Raw genomic sequence first — 9603 nt, 5'->3', positions numbered from 1 at the left:
GGTGCAGCAACATCGTTGGCGTGTTAAACACCAGTGGCTAAATCCTGGTCACAAAGGCAAGGGTTGCAAAATGAGGAACACCTAATTCGCTCGCAACCACAGAGAATGCATGGGCAGAATCTGGTTCCTTGCATAACGGTGCTCTTTGAAGACCTGCCCCACAGGTCATGCCTGTACAAACAGGTGCGGCTGTGTCTCATTGTCACTGTCAGTCCACCAGGCAGGGTGTGTGTGTGTGTGTGATCTGCGGCAGGATGGAGCCGTTCCCTTTCTCCCCCCCCCTCCATAGGCCAGATGTTTGCTGTTCTTGCACGGATCTTTTAATGTGCAGATTGCTCTCTGGCACTGCGCAGTAGATTCAGAGAAGAAGAGACAAACTGTCAGAAAGATTTGTTCATCAAAAGGAAAGAGCATTTTCTCCTCTGCTGGGGTTTTTGCCACACATGAATTTAACGTCTCACAGGCATCTTGGAATAAATTTGGCTTTCTGGAGAAAGCAATGCTCCAGAGTCCCTCACAGCCCCCTCCAGTGTTCAGGATTTGCCAAGCTCACAAACCTTTTGAAGCAATGATTTTCAAACTGGGAAGCGTTGCATCGTCTACGCATCCGTCACGGACCCCCTACATGCAATGGATGCTCCTGTCGCAGGCCAAGCAGTTGGTTTGCATGGGGGAAATAAGCTTATGAGCCCTACCCTGTCTCCTTGCTTTCTGTACATGCATAAAGCCTCCTTCCTATAGCACACGTGCAAAGAAGAAGAAGAGAAGAAGAGATTGGATTTCTACCCCAACCGTCACAACCCAAAGGAGTCTCAGAGTGGCTTACAAACTCTTTTCCATTCCCCTCCCCACAATAGACACCCTGTGAGGTAGGTGGGGCTGAGAGAGCTCTTGACAGAAACTGCTCTTTTTCAAGAACAGCTCTTATCAGAACTACGGCTTGCCCAAGGTCATCCAGCCAGGTGCAAGTGGAGGAGTGGGGAATCAAACCCGGTTCTCCCAGATTAGAGTCCGCGCACTTAGCCACTACATCAAACTGGCCAGCAACCAAAGCAGAGTATGACTCCAGGAAGGAGATTGTCCGCTGATGAGATTGAGTGGAGTTGCCCCATGCTGTGACAGTGATATGTGCAGTCGGTACTGAGAACAACAGTGGTGGGTGACTGTAGGGAGGGTCCGTGGCTCAGTGGCAGAGCATCTGCTTGGCATGCAGAAGGCCCCAGGTTCAATCCTCAGCATCTCCAGTTAAAAAGGACCCGGCAGTAGTTGATGTGAAATGGCCCCACTTGAATATCACTCCCATTTTAAGTTCCTAAAAGTCGGTGACTTCTTGGGAAGTGACCATCTCCCAGTCGTCGTCTGTACAGACTTATAATCAGCTCATTATCTTATCCCAGCACAAAGTTTCCCTCTCTCACAAAAATCAAGTCTGTCGATTATGATGGAGCGCTAACTCTAGTGATAAGGCTTGCAATTTGATAAGGCTTGCAATTCGATAAGGTTTTGCGATCTGATTCAGTGCCTAATTGTTTGCATAATCTAGATGAGGTCTTAAAACTGTTTTAAAAAGTGATGTGAAAGACCTCAGCCTGAAACCCTGGAGAGCCGTTTCTTATCTGAGTAGACAATACTGACCTTGATGGACCAAAGGTCTGATTTGGTGGAAGGCAGTTTCATGTGTTGGGGGGGGGGGAACTGTGGCTCAGTGGCAGAGCCTGTGGTTGGCATGCAAAAGGTCCCAGGTTCAATCCCCAGCATCTCCAGTTAAAAAGACCAGGCAATAGGTGATGTGAAAGACCTCCACCTGAAACCCCGGAGAGCTGTTGCTTATCTGAGTAGACAAAACTGATCTTGATGGACCAAAGGTCTGATTCAGTAGAAGGCAGTTTCATGTGTTCTGGAGAGGGTCTGTGGCTCAGTGGTAGAGCATCTGTTTGGCATGCAAAAGGTCCCAGGTTCAATCCCCAGCATTTCCAGTTAAAAGGACCAGGCAGTAGGGGATGGGAAAGACCTCTGCCTGAAACCCTGGACAGCCACTGCCACGCTGAGTAGACAGTTATGACCTTGATGGACTGAGGGTCTGATTCCTTATAAGGCAGTTTCATATGTGTTTGTGTGTGACTGCTGCCAGCAGCCCTGGCTGGCTGCCGCCCCATGGGAAGAGACAGGTGTACCCGCCTTTAGTTGCTGAGGGTAGGCACAGCTGTAAGCAACCGGATTAGTAGAGATCTGAGGCCACTGCTTCTTTTCAGTGGGGCATCAGCTGCCACTTCCTCTGTGTTGCAGAGAATTCTGGGGAATGTTCTAAGGCAGGCCGGCAGCTCACGCATAAGAAGGTTGACCAGGGTCTGCTCTTCTTCGCTGTCATTCTATGTGAACTGTGAGAATAACCTCGAGATTACTGAGGGAAGCTCAGAGGTGGGACATCTGGCACATGGGGAATCTTGTGCTCTGTCATCGATCCTCAATTGGAGTCAGCCAAGAAACTGGGAGAGGAGACGCGGGTGAGCAACAATGGGTGAGATTCCTAGCCATCTCTTGAAAAGGACAACGAAGGTGGTCTGTGTCTCCCTCTCCTGCCTCTTCTGTTAAAGTGTCGCTCGGGCACCAAGTCCTTGGCACCCTTCAGGGTGGCACCAAAGACCTGCTTGTGATTTGGAGAGAGGCACTTCTCACATCCCGGCGAATGATTCAGGGGCCGCCTCGGCCTGGAAAGAAGCTTGGAGGCTTCTGCCAAGCAAGAACTTGGAAAGCCACTTGACTAATGAAAACACTCTGCTGCCACACATAATGTGCCTGTGAGTCATAGGGACCAGCAAATGTTTTGATACTGGTGGTGCTTTTTGGTGTGGGGAGAGCTCTCCCGTTCTTTTCTGAATCCTAATGGACATCATGGCACAGCCTTGGGTGGTTCTAGAAGAGAGACGATCATTACAAGGAATGGCTGGTTTGGGGAGGGCACAGACAGAGCTGACAGTATAGACAGAAGTACTTCTGGGTACAGACAGGAGAGTGTTTTCACCTAGACTTGATACCCACATCATGTTCCTAAACACCACTGTGAGGATGTAGGCTTCTAAAGGTGTGGCTTTTAGGAAGACCTAATCCACCTCTACTCCCTGCAACACCTCTACTCCCTGCAACACCTCTACTCCCTGCAACACCTCCTGTCCTTTCGTTATATTGGTTTGTATCCTGAGCCCTGGGACTGGACAGCCATCCCCATTTCTAGGCCTGTCAAAGGGCCATCCTGCTGTCAAGCTAACCTTTTGCATTCATCACAACAATTGAGGGTTAGGTACTCAGGAACCGCTGTTACCCTTCTAGCAGTTAGAATGTTCGTTGGCATTCTGTGACATCACAGAAGCTCAGCCAATGGCTCTGGGGAAAGTGCGAGTTGTGTTGTTTCTAAGCACATTATAAATCTGAGATCGATTTCTTTCCCCTGAAAATGGTAAATTTCAAAGGAGTCTGGACAGAGCAGCATGACAGCGCTGAGTGGAGCCATGATCGCTGAAGTGATCCATGCACAGGAGGCTGATCAAAGTGAATCTGAGGTTGTGTATTTGCCGTCTGGGTAGAGAGCACTGCTAGTTCAGCTTGTAAATTTTAAAGCGGTGTGCGTCAGAGATGTTACATAAGGCCTTGGAAGCTAAATATAACAAGGACTCTTTTTGGGTGACGTCTGCTTTGCTTGAAAAGGGCACGTTAGAACAAGGAAATAGGAATTGCTCCTGTTTCCAAATTTTATTTTTCATGGCTTCTGACATCCTGTACGACAAACCTGGCTGGACCTCCATGTTGCTTCCCTTAAAACGGGAAGGGGGAGGGGAATTACATTCATGGTTGCAAGAAGATGCACTAAAATGAAATGTGGCCAAATATTAAATGCCATGTTCTACTCGCCCCAAAAAGGATTGGTTTTACACGCGCGCGCACACACACGTATATATATGCTACATACACTCACTAACGGGACCCTCCACCAATGAAAAGTTCTTTATTCATTATCTCCCTGCACAATTCTGTCATGGATTATTGATTGATTGAAGCAGGGGTCATTTAGTAGAAAAAGAGGTGCAGGAGCTCATTAGCATAACTTATTTGCATATGCCACACCCCCTGACATCACCGGAAGTGTGGCAAAAGGCAACACCCACCACTTAGGCTCCAGTGAACTGTTTTGGATTGCTAGCTATTGGGGGGGGCGTGCAGATCTGTCCTTGCGGAGGAGGGAGAGCTTGTACCTGAATAAAACTTGGTCTTAAAGGTATCACTGGACTGTTTTGGACCTGGGGGGGCCAGGGGGGGCTCTGCAGCTTACCTGGCTACTTCTTGCTCTGACGGAGGGTTGCTGGGAGCAGGGGGTGGGACTTGTTGCATGTGCCCGCCCCCTGGGCTCTTTGCTGCCGGAGCTCCGCTCCTGTGCGCTCCTGCAGGAAATGACCCCTGTGTTTAGGTGACTAGGGTACATCCTTTGGTTGCTTAGCAACCACATACCTCCTACTCACCTCTCCTACTTATTGGAATTGGCAATATCATGGTTGGGCCAGTACACAAATAGAAGCAGGTTGCTACAGCAGGAAGTGTTAACAGCTGTGGAATGTCTTTCGCCTATAGTTTGGGGGAAAACCATCTTTTTATGGGGACAGAGGAAGCAGAGATTAAAGGGAGCATTTCAGGTTGATCCAGAAGGCCAATATCCCTCACCAGAGAACCACCCAGCATGCCTCACTGTCCAGCCAAATGCCATGGGGTTGTCTTGGAGGATCCAGGGAGCTGGGAAATTCAAATAACTACAGGAAAGGGTGACACAAGGGAAAGTAGCCTGGAGTACCCCAGAGCTTCTCAGAGCTGGGCTGCTACTGTCCGTGCCTCCTTCGAACTCGACATTTTCAGTATCAGCCCCTTTAAAAATTTTTATAACTTGTAATCAGATTTGTGCAAAGATACTAGAAGTCCTGGGACTGTCCCGGGTTAGGATGCATTAACAGAATTTAATCCCGGGAATCTTAGGGTGCATTAACAGAAGCATTGTGTCCAGATCACGGGAGGTGGTAGTTCTGCTCTATTCTGCTATGGTCAGGCCTCACCTGGAGTCCTGTGTCCAGTTTTGGGCCCCACATTTTAGGAAGGATGTTGACAAGCTCGAGCGTGTCCAGAATAGGGCAACCAGGATGGTGAGAGGGCTGGAATCCAAGTCTGACAAGGAAAGGCTGAGAGAGCTGGGTATGTTTAGCCTGGGAAAGAGAAGGCTTAGAGGGGACATGATTGCAGTCTTCAAATATTTGAAGGGCTGTCATGTAGAAGATGAAGCAGATCTATTCTCTCTTGCTCCGGATTGCAAGACTAGATCTAATGGGTAGAAATTACAAGGGAGTCGATACCAGCTAAATATCAGGAGAAACTTCCTAACTGTAAGAGTGGTTGAGCAGTATAACAGACTGCCTCGGGAGGTGGTGGATGCTCCTTCACTGGACATTTTCAAGTGGAGGCTGGACGACCATCTTTCGGGTATGTTGTAGGGCTATCTTTCGGCTATGCTCCTGCAGAGTGCAGAGGGGGTTGGACTAGATGACCTGCAAGGTCCCTTCCAACTCTAAAATTCTATGATTCTATGATTCCCTCTCCTGACCCAAAGAAGTTGCAAATCCATGGAGCTCCGGTTAAAAACTGACCTTTTCATGGCATCAGGTATCAATAACAATAATAGCACAAAGCTGTAGAGGGTACCATGTTGGTCTGCACTAGAACAGCTAGATTTGAGTCCAGGAGCACCTTAGAGACCAGTAAGATTTTGGAGGTATAAGCTTACAAGAGTCAAAGCTTAGGGGGGTATCTGTTGAAGGGAGCTTTGACTCTTGAAAGCTTATATTCCCCAAAATCTTGTTGGTCTCTAAGGTGCGACTGGACTCAGATCTAGCAAGCACAGTGCCAAGAATGAAAGAGCAGCTGATCGGCAACTGGTCAAAATAAGATGCTGCAGGACCCTGGAGAGCTCCCGGGGTCAGCAGGAGTTGCTCCAGTAAAACCCAACTGAGTCCTCCCATTTCCAAACTCAGCAGGATGATTGCTCAAGCAGCATGGAATTTTAAAAGCTTCATAGACTGGCTTGGAGGATGCACTGTGGCATACCTGAATGGTCTTAGATTGCATGCACTGCCTTCTCTGTGGGGACTATAGTTTAGACACAGAAGAACATATACTTTGCATGCCCAAGAGCCCAAGTTCAGTTCCCAACTTCTTCAGGGCCAAGAAAGCTATCAGTACCAGGTTCGGAGTCTAACTCCACCTCTTCCATTTCAAAGATGTAAAGCTTCCCAGCTATTTCTGTGGACTGCAGTGCTGTAGGAACATTTGGGCGGATGACTTAAGGCCTAGATCTAAGCGGTCACCACCAGCTTCCGGGAGGTTTACTTACAACAAATGCCACCCTGAACTTTTGCCTCCTGTTTCCAAGTAAAAACCGCTTTGAAAAAAGACAAGGCATAACAGTTCAGACCTGTTCAGGGGACACTGAATTTCAAAAGGGGGCTGTTTTAACACTTAAAGAAAACAACAACACAAGAATTCCTGACTGCAATGCAATTCTTGATTAGGTCTGGTTTTGGCAGCCGCTGTGATAAGTCAGCTAAGTTGTGGGGAGAAATCACATAAGTAAATGGATGAAACATTCTTGGGAGGTACAGAGAGGCCAAAGACCTGCCTTCCTTTCCAGCAACGTTTACGCCTTGATGAAACTGATGAATTGGGACAGTCCCAGGAATCCTACTGGAACAATGAGAACCGACTGGGGGGGTGGGGTTGCAAGACATGCCAAGAAGTCATTATCTGGGCAAGATAATCTGCTCTAAAACACCAAGTGGAATGGAGCAGGCCAAGCGTGAATGTGAAACGACACCACCAGCGCACTGGCGAGGATGCTTCTGCCTTTCAAAATGCTAATGTGTGAGTCATCCTCAGCCAGTTGGTGCCATCCCAGGGGGAATCTTCCAGGAGCTGCATTTCTGTCCATCACCTCAAAAAACCAGGAAGGGGTAGAATGGGCTGGCTGTCTTGATCCAGAACGAGGATGGCGCGGCAGGATTCTGAGCAGTGTGCTGTCCATCAAGCAAGCACCTGTTTGGGCATTTCTGCTCACCAGAATTCAGTTGCAAAGTGCATGCACCATTCTTGTTCAGGAATACTTGTCGTTACAACTGAGTTGGGGGACCATGTGGATTCGCAAGGGGAATAAACAATTGACCTGCCCCAGGTTGCTGCAACCCAGGTACATAAGAACATAAGAGAAAACATTGTTGGATCAGGCCAATGGCCCATCCAGTCCAACACTCTGTGTCACACAGTGGCCAAAAATACCAGGTGCCATCAGGAGGTCCAGCAGTGGGACCAGGATACTAGAAGCCCTCCTACTGTTGCTCCCCCCCAAGCACCAAGAATACAGAGCATCACTTGCCCCAGACCAAGAGTTCCTATCTATACTTTGTGGCTAATAGGCAGGGATGGATCATGGACCTCTGCTCCATATGTTTATCCAATTCCCTCTTATAAGAACATAAGAGAAGCCAATGTTGGATCAGGCCAATGGCCCATCCAGTCCAACACTCTGTCACACAGTGGCCAAAAATACCAGGGGCCCTCAGGAGGTCCAGCAGCGGGGCCAGGGCACTAGAAGCCCTCCCACTGTTGCCCCCCCCAGGACCAAGAATACAGTGCATCACTTGCCCCAGAGTTCCTATCTATACCTTGTGGCTAAGAGCCAGCGATGGACCTCTGCTCCATATGCTTATCCAATTCCCTCTTGAAGCCTTCCATGCTTGTAGCCGTCACCACCTCCTGCGGCAGTGAATTCCATGTGTTAATCACTCTCTGGGTGAAGGAGGACTTCCTTTTATCTGTTCTAACCCGACAGCTCAGTAATTTCATTGATGGATAGGGCTTGACCAGACTAATTTCTGTCTCCCTATCTGTTCTCCTCCTCTGCCCTTTAACTTAATGCCGGGTTCCCTTGAGGGCAATAGGTATGTTCAGTCCTCAGTGGCACATTTCACTGGGAGTGCATTTTCTTTTCTTATTGTACCATCCTGTTTTTCTGCATACCTGGGGAGACTTCCAAAGGTGCTGGAACCCTTAATTTCTTTGTGGGTGGCCAGCCCCGTTTTGCTGTCTCGCTAATAAGCCTTCAGTTTTGGTGGAGTGAAGAGCTGGGAGGACTCTGCAGTATTGTGTATGTGTGTTTGTGTGTGTGTGGAAGCAATTGTGAAATAGGCCACTGACGAAAACTTCCTCCTCCAGGATATACTCCCTCTGTTCTTTTATCCCCTTTCGCTGACTCTCAGTTGTTCATAACATGCTCATTTGGGTTTCATTATTTCCCCCCCCCTTTGCTTGATCAACAAAGTCATATTGTTCAGCACAGCTGGGGAGTCCCTGAAGTACGCAGGAGCCTCAATCCTGTCTGTGGCTGGCCTATTTTGCAGCTTTTGTGATTGGCACAAGACATCTATTCTGCTATTTATTTATTTCGGAAACATTTGCGCCAGCTCTCCAGAGAACCTGCCCAATGCAATAATAATGACGGTGATGGTGATGCACTTGGGGGTTGACGGAATGGCACACCCAAAGGCAACGTAAGCCTTAGTTCAGAGACTCTCCACTCCTGTGTGGCCTCCCTGTGCACAAGGTCAGGGATCCCCAACAGGGTGCCCCTGGGCACGGCGGCACCTGCTAACAACTTCCCTGGTGCCTGCCAAGTGTTATTAGAAAGTGGGTGTGGCCAGGTGGGGCTGCCGTGCCGCAGGGTTCTGATTGGCCACTGGAGATCTGCAAATTAAAATAATGTTGTTTTGGTGGCAGTTGTCATCCCAGGGTTGGCTTTGGTCTCTCTTGGCACCTGGACTTCAGAATATACCTTCAGCATATCAGATAGCCAGTTCTCCTTCCTCAAAGGGGAAGTGAGGGGTTTAGACCTTGGTAGGCTCTCCAAGGCAAGGGCTCTCGTGTGGAAGAGAAGAGCCGTAGAGGAATACCCTCAGACACTGCAAGTTCTTGGGTTGGATCCTGTGGATGGTTCTACTAATGGTGGCACTTGGAACCTCTTGTGAGAGATGAAGTCTTCTTGCATTTGGGGGAATATGGCCAGTATTGGCCCAGATCCACAGGATCCAATAGGGGCCAGTCAGATAAACGTGTGAAGCTACCTTATACTGAATCAGGCGTTTTGGTCCATTGAGGTCCTCTTGTGTCAGACCCCGGTCCAGTTACACTCAACAACTCTCACTTTGGCAGTGATTCGTTTATTAGAGCATATGTAAGATCCAAAAGTCACCGTGTTAGAACGGAGGTGTTTTGGCGGGTACAAACATATTATAGGAAATCAAACAGGTCCCATCCAGCCCCCATGCATACGTCACATCCATACTTTGCTTAATTGCCATGCCAACCAGGGGAGATATATGTCCCGGTAATCTGGAGTCCGAGATGATACAAGAATGTATTCAAGGTCACTTCTCCTGGGAAAGCAGACAGGGGAGGAGAAGGGAGACAATTGTGGAAATTTATATCTTCTAAAAGCAAAGGTCTCACGCACTCCCCGGCACATGC

Source organism: Gekko japonicus, unplaced genomic scaffold (genome assembly GCF_001447785.1).
Source record: "Gekko japonicus isolate JY-2015 unplaced genomic scaffold, Gekko_japonicus_V1.1 scaffold10, whole genome shotgun sequence".
NCBI classification, from domain to species: Eukaryota; Metazoa; Chordata; class Lepidosauria; order Squamata; family Gekkonidae; genus Gekko; species Gekko japonicus.
This window is presented reverse-complemented; position numbering follows the sequence as displayed.